The sequence below is a fragment of the Mauremys mutica genome, chromosome 10 (assembly GCF_020497125.1).
Source record: "Mauremys mutica isolate MM-2020 ecotype Southern chromosome 10, ASM2049712v1, whole genome shotgun sequence".
NCBI lineage: Eukaryota > Metazoa > Chordata > Testudines > Geoemydidae > Mauremys > Mauremys mutica.
Window position 1 is genome coordinate 7,924,808 of NC_059081.1, and position 19,186 is coordinate 7,943,993.

Consider the following 19,186-nt stretch of genomic DNA (forward strand, 5'->3'; position numbering starts at 1 on the left):
GATAAGTTTATGGAAGGGATGGTATGATGGGAGAGCCTAATTTTGGCAATTGATCTTTGATTATCAGCAGGTAAGTATGCCCAGTGGTCTGTGATGGGATGTTAGATGGGATGGGATCTGAGTTACTGCAGAGAATTCTTCCCTGGGTGCTGGCAGGTGAGTCTTGCCCACATGCTCAGGGTTTAACTGATCGCCATATTTGGGGTCGGGAAGGAATTTTCCTCCGGGGCAGATTGGCGGAGGCCCTGGAGGTTTTTTGCTTTCCTCTGCAGCATGGGGCACGGGTCACTTGCTGGAGGATTCTCTGCAGCTTGAGGTCTTCAAACCACAATTTGCGTTCAATAACTCAGACATAGGTTAGGGGTTTGTTACAGAAGTGGATGGGTAAGATTCTGTGGCCTGCTTTGTGCAGGAGGTCAGACTAGATGATCATAATGGTCCCTTCTGACCTTAAAGTCTATGAGTCCTTGGCTTCTAGAGCAAGGGTGGACTGAAGGCAAAAATGCCTTCGATGACTGCTGCCTGACAGCCCCTCCCTGAAAGAAGGGAGCACCTGATGCTGATCTGGGGTCTATTTCTCTATATTAGGTTGTGAGCTTAGTTAGGGCCACAACTTAACAGAAGCCCTTTGAATGAAGAGAGCTTTACCCACCTGTGGGACTATTCAGTCGTGTTAATTTCTTTTCTTGCTGGTTGACAACCCTGGAAGGGGCAGACTGGGGCTTAGCTGGCAGGCTGAGCTCCTTATGACAGGACTGGCATGTGAACTACATAGACACTGCAGAGCAGAGGCCTAGCTCCGGATCTAACTGGTGCCCTGAGGAAGGAATCTGGTGACAGAGTGCCTAAATAAGGATGAAGTAAACACTAGGGGGCCTGATTCTTGTTTTAAACTGGTGTAACTCCATTGGTATAACAGTTAAGGTTATACGTTCAGCCTTAACTTTCACATTTCCAGATTTTCAAATACTTAACTGTGCAACCTTACCATTGCATTTATGTGATTTTCCCCATGTAAAAAATAAATGAACCTCTCACTGGAGTTCACAAAAGTTAGATAACCCTAATGATGTTGTAGCAGTTAGTATATACACCCAAGCACTGAAAAAATTCCTAACCATTAGGGGCAAAAATTTTAAAGGCATCTAAGTGACTTACGAGTCTAAGGCCCAAAAGCCACACAAAAGGTCAGATTTTTAAAAGGTATTTAAGTACCCAAGTCCTTTTGAAATCAAAGGGAGTTAGGTACCTAGGCGCTTCTGAAAATCCCACAAAGTGCCCATCTGCATCTTTTAAAATATGGCCCTAAATCCCTTTTAAAAATGGGACTTAGAATCCTAAGTCACTGAGGTACTTTTGAAAATGTTACCCAGGTTCTATTAGACTGTGAATTAGTCTTCCAAGGATAGTGATGGAAGCTAAATACCTTTAAAAATCTGAGCCTAGATGACCCAACAGATCTCTAGGATCCTTTAAAACAGTTGCAGAGAAAATAATTTACCAAGAGTCACTGAAGAACCATTTTAAATACAGAGTTGCAATGCTACATATACTGCAGAATAATTCATAGGGTTAGTCCTACCATCACAAAAGCTGATCAAGCTGAGAACAGGGATATAGGTAAATCAGAGGGTTTTATTCTCAGTATAGAGAGTTGTGATTAAGTGGTCTCTGCTTTCAGAAGGGAGATAAGGCCCTAAAATATGGGGGCCTCTGCAACAGCAGGTAATTCTTATATACGGGCTCCAGCCACTTGGGCATTAATCACACTAAAACCTATCTGCAGATCTGAGTGAAGCCATAACTCTGGCTTTATAAATGAGGCCTGCACAGCTGATACTGTACATTGTCCCACATGTACAGCTGTTGTGAATGATGGGCTAAGGTTCAGAAATCCATCTGCAGTGTCTTAGAGGGAAGAAAGGGGGGCAAGTTACTGGTGGGAGGAGGGATTTAAAAAAATCTCTGCAGAGAGAGATTTATGCTCAAAGCAAGCACAGAACTGGAGCCAGCCATTAGAATCTCTGGGTTGGGCTTTTGAAGTCCCTCAACCACCCTGTACCTCAGTTTCCCCATCTGTAAAAGGGCGCTCTCGGGCTCACAGGAGTGTTGGGAGATGCCAGTATGTTCAGATGCTGTGGTATTGGGCAGTTGCCATTATCAGCAAGGCCTGAGGCCTAGACATCAAACAAGAGTGACACCAAAACTCACAGATGTTGGTGACAGTGCACCGGGGTCACTCATGAGGTCCCTCTCTGGCTCCCACAGTGGGGTGCTCTGGGGTCTTGTAGTGGCGTGTGCTGTAACCCAGCAGCCCGATAGGCAAGGAATGGGTGAACAGCCTGAAACAGGCACAGCGAAGAGGAATTGTCCACACACACACACACACCTGGAGAAGCTGCCACTGAGAAGGGAGAATACTGCGCACACTTGGGCTGATGAGGGGCAGAGGCTGGCTGGAGAGGGTGACTAAAAGGAGCAACCTCTTCCCCTTCCTACTTAATACGAAACTAAGGCCAGGCAGGTTTAAGAGCAGACCTAGGCCAAAGTCTAACAAAGCCCCAGGCAACCGCCCTGCTCACTTCCTGAAATGAGCCTGGCTCACTTTGTTTGCTTGTTTAACTTGCAATCTGAATGTGGCTGAGAGAAGCTGTGAGCCAAGCATGTTGGCTCAGGCCCTAGCTCTGCTGCCCTCATGCTTGGACCACAGGCTGTGAGCAGGTCTGGTCTGAGGTGGAGGTGGGAGGTTCTCTCTCTCCTCACAGTCCTGACTTCAGCTCTGAGCCACATATGCAACCCCCTTTCTGGGCACCTCACGCTTTGCACAGAGGTGCTAGGGCTCGGCAGCTTACTAATAATAAGCTACTGGTGGAAACTGTTGTTCCTATAAACATCCAGAGATGTTATCTGTATTCTTCAGTAATGTAGTTTGTGAATTAATTAATGTTGTTTTTTAAGGGAGCCAGAGACTGTGAAGGAATGTAAGATATTGTCTGAAAGCACAAAGAATTTTTTCAGAGGTCAAGCGATAGGTCAGATATGCTTGAAATAAGCTTAAAGACCCAGTGGCTGAGAAAGGAGGCAGCAGCAGCAGAGACATTCAAAGCTGCCATAGGAAGCAACACTGTGGAAACTGTTAATTGCCTAGCTCGTATACAGTACTTTTCATCCATCGATCACAAAGAGCTCTACGAAGGCAGCAAGTGTCCTTATCCCCATTTTACAGGTGGGGAAACTGAGGCATTGGGGTGATTAAAGTGTCTGCCCAAGGTCACCCAGTTCTCTGCACAGTGGCAAAGCTGGTCACAGAACCCACATATCCTGAGTCATAGGCCAGTGCATGAGCCACTAGACAACACTGCCTCCCTTTTAATAATAAAGAAACAAAACTGTAAGTTTCACAGGTGCCGACTTTTCCTGGAGGTGCTCTGCTCCACAGCCCCGCTCCCATTCTGCCCCCTTCACTCTGCCTCTTCCTGCCCCTTGTTCCATCTCCTCCTACCTCCACTCTGTCCCTTCCCTGAGGCCCCCACTCACCCCTCTCCACTCTCCCCCCAAGCCCCTTCCCTAGCCACCAAACAGCTGTTTGGCAGTGGCGTCACCCCCTATTCCTAGGATACCCTCTCTGACTCCATTCACCATACAGCTTCATTCTCTCTCAAGAGTCTCCCCTCCAGGCACCTTTCTACACCCTCATTGCAAACTCTCAGATTTAATAGAGATGATTTTAAAGGCATTAACAGGGGTGTGTAAAACAATACATGTTTATCCTCCTCTGCCCCTGGTCCCCCTAGCCCATCCTTGTGCTGCTTGTGGTCATTCTGACTCTCTATGCTCCTGGGGCAGTGAGATGTAACTTCCAATTGTGTACAGGACACCTGGGACCTGCTTCCATCGGTACAGTGGCCCGGCCTCCGAGTGATCAGATTTCAGTGTAAAAGAAGAGAGACCCCAGGTATTTTCTCCTAGACGGGCTAGCTAGAATGTGGGCCTGATGTTCAGAAGCATTGAGCCCACACAGCTGCAGCCAATGAGCATTGCCGGTTCTCTGCACGTCTGATGCTCAAGCCCTACGTGCAGGATTCCAGTCAAGGCCTGCCCATTTCTTCAACTTCAAGGGTAAGATCTGCTCCCTACTAACTAAACCTGCTCCCTCTTCCCCCACACCCCATTAACATTCTGTTTGTCTGTGATTAATTCAGTTCAGCATCTCCCAGGCCTTTTCTTCTGAATGTTAACGCGTGTCAAAAATGCTGTCCCTGCCATTCAGGATTTTACCACCCTTCTTCCTGTCCAGCCACACACAGTCACTGCTCCTTGCATCCCGCTCTGGAGGGATGGAACAGGGCAGGGTCACGGGTGAGAACTAGCAAGGGTTGAATTATAGTTGAACTTTAGAAGCAGATACTTAACCCACTCTAAAGAGCAGGCTGCAGAAAAGGCACCCTCGGTGCTGTCCCACTGTGACAGGTTAACCCCCCTCCGGTGTGCCACCTGATGTACTGGGTACTACTGAGCCTGCCTGCTTTCCACCAGCCAGGCCCTCTCAAGCCTCCTCCAGCACAAACACAGGTAGGGACACACCCAGCTGCAGAAAGACACAGGCACTGAAATCAACTCTGCCTGGGAAGGCTTCAGCTAGGGAACTGCCCAGCACTCAAGTGCACACCCCCTGTGGAGTGTAAACCCAACATTGTATTGTCTTGTGCTGCACAGAGAACTATACCGCGTAAGCTTATTGAAATTCGCCTCCTCCCTCAAAGTGGAGGAAGATATGCACAGCTTTTTGAATTCCACAAACTGGATTTAGAAAAGAAAAAAGTTTGACTACAAAAGATAGATTTTAAGTAATTATAAGGGTTAGCAAACAGATCAAAGAAGATTACCCAGCAAATAAAACAAAAGTGCAATACAAACTTAAGATACTAAAGCAGGGGTTCTCAAATTGGGGGTCAGGACCCCTCAGGGGGTCATGAAGTTATTATGTGGGGGGGTCACGAGCTGTCATCCTCCATCCCAATCCTTGCTTTGCCTCCAGCGTTTATAATGGTGTTAAATATATTAAATGTGTTTAATTTATAAGGGGGGCTGCACTCAGAGGCTTGCTATGTGAAAGGGATCACCACTACAAACGCTTGAGAATCACTGTACTAAAGAAACTGGTCACAAGTAATAATTTCTCATCCTAAATGCTGTTTTAGGCAGATTGCAAAGTTTCTTGAAGACGAGATGCTCTTGCTTGCAGCTTAAAACTCCAGGCATTTCTTTCACAGGCCAGACACCCTTTCCAGCCTGGACTCAGTCCTTCTCTCCGCCCCCCGGCCTCTTTGTCTTTGTTTCTTAGATGTTCACAGCATTCATCCTGGGCAGGGATTCAGCGGAGAATGACCCTGATTATGTGACTCCCCTGCCTTAAATAGGTTTTACAGATGGTGGGAATCCTTTGTTTTCCAGTGTGGTCCCCCGCACCCCCTGAGTGGAAAAATACTGGTATTCTATTATGGAGTCCAGTACCAGGTGACTGGATCACATGCTCCTGCAGTGTCAAAGCAGTCATGAGTCAGAGGCTGTTTGTAGCATCCCAGGAAAGCTTCTATGGAAGGTGGGAGATTAGCATCTTCTAAGACCTATTGTTTTCCCTAATGGTCCATTGACTTGTTCCCAGATAGCCAGCATTCTGTCTCCTGGGTGTTCCCCAGGTGCAAACACTTTGTAGTACAGCTGTATAGTCAATATTCCTAACTTTAGATACAAAAATGATACATGCATACAAATAGGATAATCATATTCAGTAAATCATAACCTTTCCAATGATACCTCACATGACCTCTCTTGCATAAAATACATTATGATTATGACACAATCATATCCTTATTACTATGAAACATATGGGAAGCAGTGTCACAGGCTGCATTTCTGCAGGAGGGAGATGATGTCAGAGATCTCTTCCATCGTTATTTTACCTGATATGGAGGAAGGGATGTGTAGTATATGTAAGCTCCATTAGATTTCCAAGGTGTATGCCAGCTGGATGGCATGCTGTCTGGTCCGTTGGTTGCGTTGACTCAAGGGTCCTGCTTGCTGATGAGCCTCTGTTCTGACTTTCCTTGTTAGATTGGGTACAGCAATTCTTCCAGATTAGAGTGGATATTATTAGCTTGGTAGTGTGGGAGAAACTGACGTGTCAGCTGTCTGCACTGTGCCAGTGATGGAGCTAAACAAAGACCTCTCCTGTTTCAGAGGCTGCCAGTCTGCCAATCTTAGGAGCAAAAGTGGTTGCCCACTCCTTTTTTTGTTCCCCTGCTGCTTCTTAAAAGAATGCATTACTCCAATTAAAATTTACAAAAGCCCAATTTTTCTCTACCATAAAGTGCCTGGACACTTAGAACAGACTCTTGTTGTGAACAGATAGACGCAGCTTGAAGAGTTTTACGGCAGCAGAAGTGGGTTAAGCTCCATAACTGCCTAAATGGTTCTATGCCATCAGGGTTCAGATGGATTGTTTCAGCACAGCAAGCCGACAGTGAGCATATGCTAGTCATTTCTTCTGCAGTAAATGAAGTGAGCATGATCAAAGGGTAACCCTTTCGGGGGAGGTCACCCTGCTGCCATTGACTTCAGTGGAAGGACCATGCCCCTAAGTAAACGAATCTAGTTCCAAAACATGCTACAAATAACCCAATTAAACATGAATAGTCTTTTGTTTGATCTATTCAGAATATTTTTTGTCTTCACTTTCCCTGCACATCTCTACAGTACTGAAGCTTCACTACAACCAAGTCTTTAAAAACAAAATGGAATACGTTATCCAGAGGCTCTCCATGTGCCTCCTAGTCATTGTCTGACATGAAGCATCGGGATCTGTATGTGCTCAGCACCTTTGAAAACAGGACACTTGTGTCACAGTTCAGGACAACGGTACCAGTATCCCTCTCTATGGTCCTGCAACAAAACCTGCTTTTAGGCTTCCAACTCCCAGCCATCACCACTCTTGGCCAGAGACCTGCATCTGTCTCTCTCCTGCCTGGGTTTTTGCAGGCTTTCCCTTGCCTACCCCGAGGTCCTCAACAAGTCAGACTGCCCAAGCAGGCCTGCTTTGCTTTCTCTCCAGAGGCTATAAACAGTGTTATTGCCCATAGCTCTAAATTATCACATGGCACCTTCTAAGCAAGCACATTTGTCTATAATGCTTTCACCTTAAAAATAAAACATATGAAAAACAATAAAAGAACCTACATGCCTGGTAAAAGGCTTACCAGAGATTACCCTCAGTTCCAACAAGGGCTCTTCAACTCCCCTAAGGAGTTTTTCTGTGGTTACAAGTGCATGAAATCTTTTGCTTGGAACAAGAACACAGGAATCTGAGAGGTCACTACTTTATACAGCCTAGTTCTTTGATCTGCAGAGACCACAAAGAGATAATCAACCAGACAGTAGTTCCCTCCTCAGGGCATGGTTTCAAAAGCTTGGGTCTGGAGGAGGTAATTCCTAGAAAACCCACAACTATGTTCATCCAGAAAGTGCCTTCTTGTCTGGCACATTGTTTAAAGTAGTCCTTTGAAGCTCAGACCCTTCCCAGGGTTTACCTTGGCCATGGCTCCCTTCAAGAAAAGTGTCATACAATCCCACACTAGTACATAAACTTTGCCTTTATAATACAATGGATTCCAAAGCTATTTAAACTTCATCAATAAGATCTCCCAAAGATATTGCCAGAAATTGCCATATCTGTCACAACCTGTACTTAGAATATCGATAGAAGCCTAATTCAAGTTCCCAGGTTTGAAAAAGTTTGTGCCAAATTTCTTTGCCTGATAATATCCTCAGCTTATCCACTGAGATGGTCAACAGAAGGCCCATAATTCTTTTAAGATTCTCCCCTCTTTGAATTGCTACAGGAGATCTTTGCAGGTTGGATGTCTTCGCAAAATTCTGCTAGGCTGGATGTGAGATTTGGGCAATCCCGCAGAAGCAGGCACAGTCTAGCCTTTTGTATATCTTACTTCACCACTGTAGAATAAAGTGTCAAATATGATGCTGTGTGCTGAATATAGGGCAGGAAGCAGAGAATACTGCAGCCAAGACAGCGGTGAGAAAAGGAAGTAGGTGGAATGTAATAATTGAAGTTGGCATTTGGCCAAAACATGTGGGTAAAAATCACTCCCCTCTTCAATAAAGTTCATGAGATCTTTAAGGAGCACCAGGGATCAGGATGTGGGTACTGGGTAAAGCTTACTGAAAAAAATGCATCTGCCTTGTAAATAACTATTTCAAAAGTCTTTCTTTACTCCATGCATTTATTGCTGAGAGCTTTTTAAGGGTGTCTGATGTTTGAGCTGTGTTGGTTGGTTCTGACTGGTGAGAAGTCACATGGTATTTTTTTCAGTTTCCAGATTGGGTGAGTGCACCAGTACTTCCAATACAAATGGTCACGTGTGCATATCTAAAACTTGGTTACTGCAAATCCACACGTGCTCACCTTGGCAATGTGCTGGCTGTGAACATTCAGGCCGTGAAACATGGGCACAGCAGTGCTCACAGAAAGTGAACACAAGAATCACAGGTGTATGGCAGAAATGAATTCCCTTTAAGGACTTTAGGAAATTACCATGGGAAATGGTGGTTTGGTGGGGGTGGGGGGGGATGGGTCCAATTCTAGTTCAAGTCTTCCCCAAAAAATGCCAATCCTCCTCTAGCACAATACCTATCCTCCGTTACCATACTGGGGCACTGAGTCAGTATTGACTCCAAGGGAACAATGCATCTTCTGCATCACCAATACCCTTTCCCACAGCATGCTGGGTTATTACAGCCTCAGGCTGGTATCTCTGCATAAACTACAGCATGCTCCCCTCTGTTCTAAGGGAACAATCAGCTAAACTAAATCATCACTCGAAAAGATGTGGAGAACGAACGATCTCACTGTGTGCATGAGGCTGCATGGTGTGGTTTCTCACTTCAGCAAGAGAGTTTGCACCAGCTGCGGCCCTGCCTCACATCTCTGGGTGGAGGGAGAGTAGCTTTGCTCTCAAGCCTTGCACACCCTCTTTCCACATTTTGCATTCTGCCTCCATTCCCTGCATTTGCACCCGCGGTGCTGAGCAGTAATGTGGTGTATGTGAGATTTCAGAGCAGCTCTGCGGCCGGCTGGGAGCTGACAGATGGTGGGTTTGAACTACTTCCAAAACTTGCTGCAAGTTGAATCTCTCTTTTGATGCCTGCATCAGTAAAGTGAAGTGTGGCTCACTAATAGGTAAAGGGGGAATGCAAATAGAGGAAAACGAACAAGCTAAAGCAGAGATGGGGACCACAGGTGCAAGGTTTGGCTGAGCTCATCCCTAATTTATAGTCCCACCTTCTTGCCTAAATGCCCCGAGTCATTGCTCCATTTTAAAAATGGAGCAGCTCCAATGAAATATACAAAGCAGAGAAGCCTTTCTTTAGCACATGCCACTGAGAACTGATGCACAGCTGAAAGCAGAGCTTTTACAGGTATTTTCTTTACCTGATGATTGCTTGCAAAGAGGCAGCATAGTATAGTGGTTAAAGAAGGGGATGGGTAGTTGGGAGACCTTCATGCTATATCTGAATTTACCACCACCTCCCTATGTGAACTCAGGTGAGTTGTTACATAGCTCTGTGCCTCAGTTTCTCCATCTGTAAAATGAGACTACTAAGGCATTCAGCATGAGATCTTGAGCTGGAAGTGTGTACTATTAAGAGTTTATAGTAATCTTTAAGATAAAGGAGTCCAAACTGTATGGTTCAGGATGCAAACTGAACACCATAAGCCAGGAAAGAATGGGGGGGGGTCCTTTGATACAACACTGCACAGTTTCCGGTGCATTGTGAATAGTTCGTGCCTTCCTCTGAAGTATGGTCTAGCTCCTGCCTGAGATTAGCTAGTTATCTCTCAAGACAGTGGCCTGATCCATTAGATCAAACGCTGCTTACATGGCAGTGCTCTGTTTCCTTTGCTAAGGTTACTCAGCGTCCATGTTCACTAATGAGTTCTGTGACAGGGTGTACAGGTCATTCAGTGCCCCCTGCAGAGGTCCCACCGCCCTCTTGTATCTGAGCAGAGGCCACCAGCTGAGCTCTTCTGAGCCACAAGCAGTAGGGGGGTTTAGCCAAATCCCGGCAGGAGGTTGCAGAGCCCCAGCTGGGGTTGCTTCTAGGAGTCACTCCGGTGCAGCTGTGCCTTGTTAAGTCTCAGACATGTGAGTGAGGGTTGGCTTGCCTCATGCAGGGAGAGACAGCCATTTGCTGATCCCAGGCATCTTGTGCATTGTGTTTAGTGCTACCCGCCTGTGAACTCTCTGTCCAGCTGCTCAGCCCTCTATGTCCAGGTCCCATGATAGGCACTCAGGCAGTATAAACATAGACAGACCACAGCCTGCTCCATGCATACGTGGCACTGAAATTCAATGCTTGAAACTCAATGTGTTTTTCTAGGCAAAAAAACCAGGCATTTGCTAAAACCAGAGAGAGAAAAGCAAAATTGAAGATATGTAAAACCGTTCTGCACAGGTGAATGAAAATCCTGGCTCAGAGCCTCAAAGGTATTTAAGTTCCTGACTTTCCCTGATTTCAAAGACAGACAGGAACGTAAATACCTCTGAGGATCTGGGCCTTTGTCACCAGCCTTGCCAAGGTTTATTAAAAATCCCTTTAATGAGCAGTGTATTAGCCTAGAACCAAATTTCCTGAGTAGGGCAGGAAAATATTATTATGGAGGCAAAGGGACACAATCTTGCTTTCAGGAGAAGCGCATCAGCTAAGACTGAAATCCCCTGGTGTGGTTTTGCCCTTCAATGCCATTAAGATAATGGCATGGTCATTTAATCTTACTTACCCTGTTCTCACTCTTCAACACACACCCATTCCTGTGGCACCCGTTGATAATCTCACTAGGACTGTCTCCTTTCCAGGATTGCATTTTCATAATCTCCACAAGAGATTCCAGCTGTGGATTAATGCACACACAGAGCCGAAGGCTTTGGGGAGTGGCTATTGTTCAAATGGATACTGTTTGTAATTAAAAGAGAAGAAAGCAAGCGCTTTAGAGCAGAGACTCTGTCCCTGATTTTCCACTGCCATCTCCCTTGTGCAGCCACATTTGTGCAAAGTGAGTGTGCTGTAAAACACTCCCATGCCATCCTGGTAGCACAATTAAAGCAACTGCCATTCCACTCACACCCACTTTGCCAAGGTGTAAATTACTGGAGGAGGTGCAAAGCTGTGGGGAATCAGCTGCTGCTTTTTAAAGCACTCAGTACAGTTTGGATGCTACCTAATAGATAGAAGCATGCTGTATCTATTACACCTATAGTTTTCATGGGAACACAGAAATGGCTGTTGCAGGGGGGAGACTGGAGAAGCAAAACCCACCCCTGCAGGCAGGTGTGAACATCCCTCAGGGCTGCTCGGCTCTTGTTCAGTAGAATAATGTTGCTATTAATTAAGGCTCAGCATAAGATGCTTAACAACAAGTATCCACATAGCTGACTTCTTAGCACATCCTTGTCGCTGCAGCCTTTGTCTTCTCCTTGCTCTTGCTTTCCAGTACTTTTATTTATTTACTGCTTTAATTTCCAGGGCAGGATTATACTGAACGGCCTATAATGCTCACAGCAAATCTCACCCCTACTCCTACTTGCTGAGTTGCTGCCCTTCATTAATGCAGGCTGGGCCGGCCTCAATCACTTTAGCCCAGCAAATGCCAGGATGTCCTATATCTCTTGCCAAACAAATGCTATGGGGTATCATTAAACAATGAAGGCTAGGACTATAACAATGTTTAAAAGGGGACTGGATAAATTCATGGTGGCTAAGTCCATAAATGGCTATTAGCTAGGATGGGTAAGGAATGGTGTCCCTAGCCTCTGTTCATCAGAGGATGGAGATGGATGGCAGGAGAGAGATCACTTGATCATTGCCTGTTAGGTTCACTCCCTCTGGGGCACCTGGCATTGGCCACTGTCGGTAGACAGATACTGGGCTAGATGGACCTTTGGTTTGACCCGGTACGGCCATTCTTATGTTCTTAATTACAATCCACATACTGAAAGAAATATCTCCCAAATCCTGTTTTCTGCCCTTCAGAGAGTCCCCCAAAACTCATCATCAGAAGCAAGCTCCACCCAGATCAGGACACACCAACTCAAAGTGGCCCCAGACCTGTCAGAACAATGGATGCAAAGCCTACAGACATATCTCCACTCCCTGTCCACACACCTTTCAAAATCCAGGAGTCCTACACATGCCTATCATAACATGTAGTATACCCATCCAGTGCACTAAATGACCCAATAGCAACTATGGCCATGGCTACACTTGCAAATTTGCAGCGCTGCAGCAGGGTGTGAAAACACACCCTCTCCAGTGCTGCAAATTGCGGCACTGCAAAGCGCCAGTGTGGTCAAAGCCCCAGCACTGTATATTATTCCCCTGTACAGAGCTCTCTCCCAGCGCTGGCGCTTTGACTACACTTAGCGCTTCAAAGCGCTGCCGCGGCAGCGCTTTGAAGTGCAAGTGTAGCCATAGCCTATGTGGGTGAAAGGAGACATTCACTAGCCTCTTGACTGCACTCACACAGAAAAATGATAAAATCCCAAACCACCACATCATCCTTGGGTGAACTCTTTTTACAAAGCAATCGCTCCATATCTGACCTCTTAATTACTCCTGGGGGAATTCTGTGCCACTACGCATGCACAGAATTCATGTCCCCCTTAGAATTCTTTGCTTCCCCTGCAGAAAAATGACTTTCTGACAGTGAAGCTGCAAGAGCAGTCACACACCACTCCCTAGCTGCGCAGGTATATCGTTTCAGGCACCCAGCGCAGCCGATGGATAAGTGACTCACTGCAGAGCTGGGGACATCCCAGCCAGTGACTCCTACCCTGAGCTGGGATCAGCTGCTAAGCCCAGCTGGGCTGGAAGCAGGGGAGGATGGGACTTCCACTTCCCCTGCAAGGAGTGGCTGGGGCTGTGTCTGACCCACCCCCCAGAAACCTCCCCCAGCTACAGGAAGCTCAGCATCCTCCCTGCTTCCTGTCCCCATCACGCCTCAGCTGTGGGAGGAGGGGGATCACTGTACAGGGAGCTGCTCCCCCATCCACCCAACCCCCATGCATCTGGACCTCCCAGACCCAGACACCCCTGCCAAGCCTCACCTGGTACATCAGGAACCCCCCTAGCCCTCCATACCTGAACCCCACCCCATTGAACCTCAACCCCTGCATCTGGAGCCTGCCTGCACTCAGACCCCCCCTGCCACCAAACCCTACCCCTACACCCAGACCACCCCCCACTGAGCTTCTGGCATTCAAACCCCCACCCTGATGAGCCCCACTCACCTGCACCACCCTGAGCCCCCATATCCAGAACCCCATGCCACAGACCCCCCAACTAGCTGCACCCAGACCCCCATCCCACCAAGCCCCACTCCCCCAGCACCCAGACCCCTCTCCTGATCCCCACCACTTTCACCTGGAAGCCCCTGCAGAGTCCCATTGCCCCTGCACTTGGAAACCCCTCCATGAGCCTCTGTGCATCCAGATTCCTCCCACACCTAGACTCCCCACCACTGAGCTACCTGTACCCAGATTGTGCCACACAGAATCCTCTGACCCCACACCTGGATCCCCCCACACTGAGGCCCTCCACACTTGGATCCTGCCTTGCTGAGCCTGCCTGCCCCACACCTGGTGCACCTGGCACAGAGGGGCAGGGCTTGGGGCTGTTTCTGGGGCAGGCCCAGGCTTTGTGCTGTGTCAGGGTCAGGTGCAGACTCAGGTTTTAGAAGATCCTAAGATATTAGGCTTTTAGAGCCACTATATTGTCATTGCATCATAGGGCTAGAAGGGACCACAAGGGTCAGCTAGTCTAACCCCCTGCCAGGATGTAGGCTCGGTTGTATCTAAACCAGGGATCGGCAACCTTTCAGAAGTGCTGTGCCGAATCTTCATTTATTCACTCTAATTTAAGGTTTCGTGTGCCAGTCGTACATTTGAATGTTTTTAGAAGGTCTCTTTATATAAGTCTATAATAAATAACTAAACGATTGTTGTATGTAAAGTACATAAGGTTTTAAGAAGCTTCATTTAAAATTAAATTAAAATGCAGAGCCCCCCGGACCGGTGGCCAGGACCCGGGCAGTGTGAGTGCCGCTGAAAATCAGCTCGTGTGCCGCCTTTGACACACGTGCCATAGGTTGCCTACGCCTGATCTAAACCATGCAAGACAGATGGCTCCGGTCTTGTTGTGTATTTGGTTGTCATGGGTTTTGTTACTATGGCAACTGAGTTAGACTATTAAGGGATAGCTCAGCTGGTTTCAACCGGCTGAGTGAGCTCTCTGTGTCTGTAAATAAAATGGAGGTTTTGGTTAGCTGTCTGCTCTCTGGCCTCAAGTGATTGCTTCCTACACCGGCTGCCCCTAGGACATAACAAGTCTCTTTTTTAAAACCTCCAGTGAAGGAGTTTCCACACTATCCCTAGGCAGTCTGTTCCATTGTCCTACTGGTCTTACAGTTAGGCCGTTTTTCCTGTGCTTTAATTTAAATCTGCTGTGCTGTAGTTTGAACCCATTGCCTCTTGTCCTGTCATATCATGTACAGAAAAGCTATTTTACCCAATTTTTAGCAGTTTCTAAAAATATTAGTTACTTTTCTCTCCCACAAAGGGCGGTCTACTGGCCAAATTCTGATCTCTGAATCCTGTTGTAAAGCCAGAGCACCTCCACTGATCTCAATGGCGATTTAACTAACGTAACAGAGGGTAGGAGTTAGCCCGGGGTAAGTAAGGTACCAGGCAGAGGGACACGAAAAATCAATACTATTAAAAGATTCCCCAATTGCTCTCAAACATTTTTCTACTAGCCTTTCTGTAAAGGAGCTCAGGTAATCAGAGCCATATAAGTAACTAGCTAAATACCAGGGGCCTTCTATAGAATTTTTGGTGGGAGTAGAATGCGATCAAGACTTCACTGGAACTCTTTTGAAATAACATGTAAGTCGCTCATTCTTTCACCATCTGGTAGCATGCTGATAAAAACTTATCATGTTCGCTACATATCTACAATCGAGGGTTAATTTTGCCTTCTGGTAACCTAGTAGCAGCACAGCAAAAAAGAAAAGTAACAGTGTAACTAGTCCTCTTCCTACTCCTGTTCTCCCGCCCACCCTACACAGAGGAAGAATGATAAAGCACTTCAGGTGCACACGTGGTACTTGAGAGACCTGGATTCAATTCCGTGTTGTCACAGGCTTCCTCTGTGACTGACCGCAGGCAATGGATTTGCCTTGATTTCAATGGAAGTTGGAAGCCTAAATACCTACGAGGATCTGATTAGTCTCTGTGCCTCAGTTCCACATCTGTATAATGGGGATAAATACAGGGCCAGCTCCAGCGTTTTTGCCACCCCAAGCGGCAAAAAAGAAAAAAAAAGCCGTGATTGGTGGCACTTTGGCAGCAGCTCCACTGCCGCCGCTTCATTCTCCGGTGGCAATTCGGTGGCAGATCCTTCCCTCCGAGAAGGACCGAGGGACACGCCACTGAATTGCTGCCGAAGAGCCATACGTGCCGCCCCTTTCCGTTGGCCACCCCAAGCACCTGCTTGCTGCGCTGGTGCCTGGAGCCGGCCCTGGATAAATAGCACTGCCTTGCCTCACAAGGGGGTTGTGAACTTAAATGCATTAAAGATTCTGAGGTGCTCAGATACCCCAGTAATAGGGGGCCATATAAAGTTCCCAAGTTAGCTAATACACCCCCTGCTTCTCACCCCCCCCAATATGTTTAGATCCCTGGCATACCAGAAAGCTGTAAACACTACCCTAATGCTATGCTTAGGTCCATGCTTTGAACAATAAACATCTAAATAATGCCTCTAAACTGTATGCACATCCACTGCACTGAAATAAGCCCCACTGACACATTCGCATCAGGTAGGTGCATATGCAAATAAGCACTTAAACATCCACTCATGTGCACTTTGCAGGGACTGTGAAGGCATCTGCATTTTTAAAGGCATGCTTGAGGCCCACACATGTCAAAATTTGACACTTGATGTATGAGTTATCTCTATTTGGTAATTTGCCTTTGCGTTAGCACGATCAAGGCAGAATTTCACTTGCCTAAACTGCATCGCAAACCCAGTAACTGTTAGTACAACTTCATCACCTTATTCTATTTCTCAGCAAAGACTTCATACCAGTCTGATGTCCTGGGGAGCCTCCTGTTGCTAGGGTTTCATTACTCTTGGCTAAACATGGTGCACCACTTCTGTTAATATACTGTGCAGAACTATTAAAGGCAATGAAACCTAAAACGACATGGTTAAAAGGGTAAATGTTGTGATGCATTGTCCTTAATTTGGCTCTTGTATGTCACATCATGGCTGATCCTGCTCCCATCCAAGTTAGGGCTTGTCTGCTACTTTGTAAATGCACTGATTCTTCTGGAATAAAGAGATTTTTTATTCCAGAATAGGTTGCCCACACTGGGAGTTGTTCTACGATCTCTGCTCTGGTCAATTGCCGATGTAGACAAGCCCATAATGGTGGTGGTGGGAATAACAGGACACCAATGGAAACAGACATAGACCCCTACTAATTTAAGTAAACCACAGTGGATCACTCAGTAAATTAGCAGGGATCTGCTATCCACTTCTTATTGACTATTCATATGTGGTGTGATTAAATTTCTTTAACTTTGACTAAAACTGATTTATGGAGCTGGTTGAAAAGTGCTGGAATTCTGAAATTTGAAATGGGGAGAAGGAAGGTTTTACACTTTTTATGACCCATATTTCCTTGTTTTCAACCTGCTCTACTGATTTTAATTGCTGCTTCCTCCTCGTGTGGTCTGTTTGGGCCTATATATCCATGTGTACATGTGTCACTCCCAGTAAGCAATTTGCAACAGCACATTGTAGCTATATGGACATGCTGCTACCAGTAGAGGCATTATGACTTTTAAATTCTCTTCTCAAATATCAGACTCTGCAGTCATCCACTGGTCAACGCTTTAAATCATTTCAAATGCAAAATGGCAATCTGTAGCTGATCATAGCTGATCTCTTCCGTTACTCCTTAGTTTTCCATTTTAATTTACAAACCCCACTCAGCAGAGCTGGTTATCTCATGGCTTTAGAAGCGAATCAATCAAGACTAGTGTCTGAAGTATCCAAAGAAAGACTAATCTCTCCCTTTTGTATTGAATTCAGCCTATAATCATTGTCATGGTTAAAATCACTTGGTTCTAAATACCTTGGGTCACATTCTTCTTTCACTTACATGGTTGAAAATGTGGGTGATTCTGCTGAAGTCAATGGAATTAATCCAGATTGAGACCAGTGTAAATGAGAGCAAAATTTAACTCCTTGTTTTTAATTCAGGTCTCTTTTCTTCTTTTCTGAAGAAGGAAACAAGTAACACACCTTGTTACTTTAGGGGCAGATTGTGTTATACTTACTTGCACTGATCAATACCTTATTCCACTCCTATTCCCACATTCTTCAAGGGGTCTAGCTGCAGAGTAAAAACTTGATCTTGCTGCCATTCAAGTCAATGGAAACAATCCCACTAACTTAAATGGAACAGGATCAAGGTCTAAGACAGCGGTTCCGTGTTGCATTGTCAGCGGATGGGGTCATGATCCCGAGTGTGCAGAGGACACCATTTTGCTCTATAAAATGTCATCCTTCATGAAGCATGACCACACACATATGGTACATGCCAGGTCACACTGCACCATTTTGCTGTGAGGAGGATGCCATTTTGCTCTACAAAATGGTGTCCTCCGTGCTGTTGGGGCCATGGGAAGCAATACATCTGAAAATGGCGTCATGCAGGCAAAAAGTTTGGGAACTGCTGCTCTACAGCATGAGTCTGGATGGCCCAGTTTACCCTGAATTGAGCCAAGTCTTGAGACTCCCCTCTGAAATATCTGTCTTTATGAAAATCATGCACATTCTCAAGTGTTTATTTACACAATGAGGCCTCCTGCCCTGACTCACTCCTTTCTTAGCCAACCCGGCACTGACAGACTATAAATATTATCTAAGATCTTCAGGATTTGTTCCTTTTTGTTTTTATAAACCATCATTCTGTTTTCTTTCCTTGCCACAATCTTCAGTAACTCTGGCTGGGTCCTATCCCTTTACAGAGCTGTCAGAAGCAATAAACTTTAATTTCCCTCCATAAACATGATGAAACCCCTTTAATTATTAAAATGTCTATGTTATTTCACTGGCGAGAAGGCAAACCCCGTATGTTCTAACTGTTTGCTGTTTCTTCTCAGTTTCCTTTGTACAGGATTTTCTTTTTTGTTGTTGTTGTTCTTGTTAAAATAAACAAGTCTTTGGACTTGGCATTCACAAGAATCTGTTGAATTAAAACCAGTTTCAGCTTGCCGACCTAGATCTTTCAGTGAAGGAGGGAGTGGGGAAAATCTCTTTTCATGGTAACAAATTCATAGGGTGGTTAGTGTGAAACTGGGGCTTAGGATGCCAGAGCCAGTAAACTAGAAGAGCAGACTCTGGGTAACTCCGATCGAGGTGTTCTGATCTGATAAACTCTAGAATCTGTATGTAGCTTAACTATATAGACTTTGTTGCATAAAAACATTTGAATTTTTTTCTAAAAAAACAGTTAACATTTTAACAAGCTGCGGCTTTCCAGGACTTCATGGTTGCTATGTCTTAGACTGTGACTATTTGAAATTACATGGTGATAGCTGGAATAGCCTCCTCTTAGGGTATGTCCACGCTACCTGCCGGATCGGCGGGTAACGATCAATCTAGACGCGATAAATCATTCCCCGAATGCGCTCCCCATCGACTCCAGAACTCCACCAGGGCAAGAGGCAGAAGTGGAGTCGACGGGGGAGCCACGGCCATCAATCCTGCGCCATGAGGACAGGAGGTAAGTCGAAATAAGATATGTCGAGTTCAGCTACACTATTCTCATAGCTGAAGTTGCTTATCTTATATCGACACCCCCCCACCCCCACCCCCAGTGTAGACCAGGGGTTTAGTAAAAAGCACATGCTACTACCATCTGAGCTAAAGAAAAATTCCTGTTAGCAGGATGTAAGCTATGGCCAGAAGCTCCAGAGTGGAAATCTCTCTACTCCCTCTATTGGTGAAAAGGGGAAAATGCTGCCTGAAAGCTTCATTTGCA

General features: G+C 46.0%; 1 protein-coding gene across 1 annotated transcript in view; it reads left to right on the forward strand.

Moving 5' to 3' along the window:
• The first annotated feature begins 9,101 nt into the window (after window positions 1-9,101).
• The window catches only part of TMEM177 (transmembrane protein 177), a 39,157-nt gene continuing 29,072 nt past the window's right edge, over window positions 9,102-19,186 (forward strand). The window contains exon 1 of the mRNA XM_045031793.1: window positions 9,102-9,492. The gene's annotated coding sequence lies outside the window, so the exon portion shown is untranslated. The remainder of the gene's footprint in view (window positions 9,493-19,186) is intronic.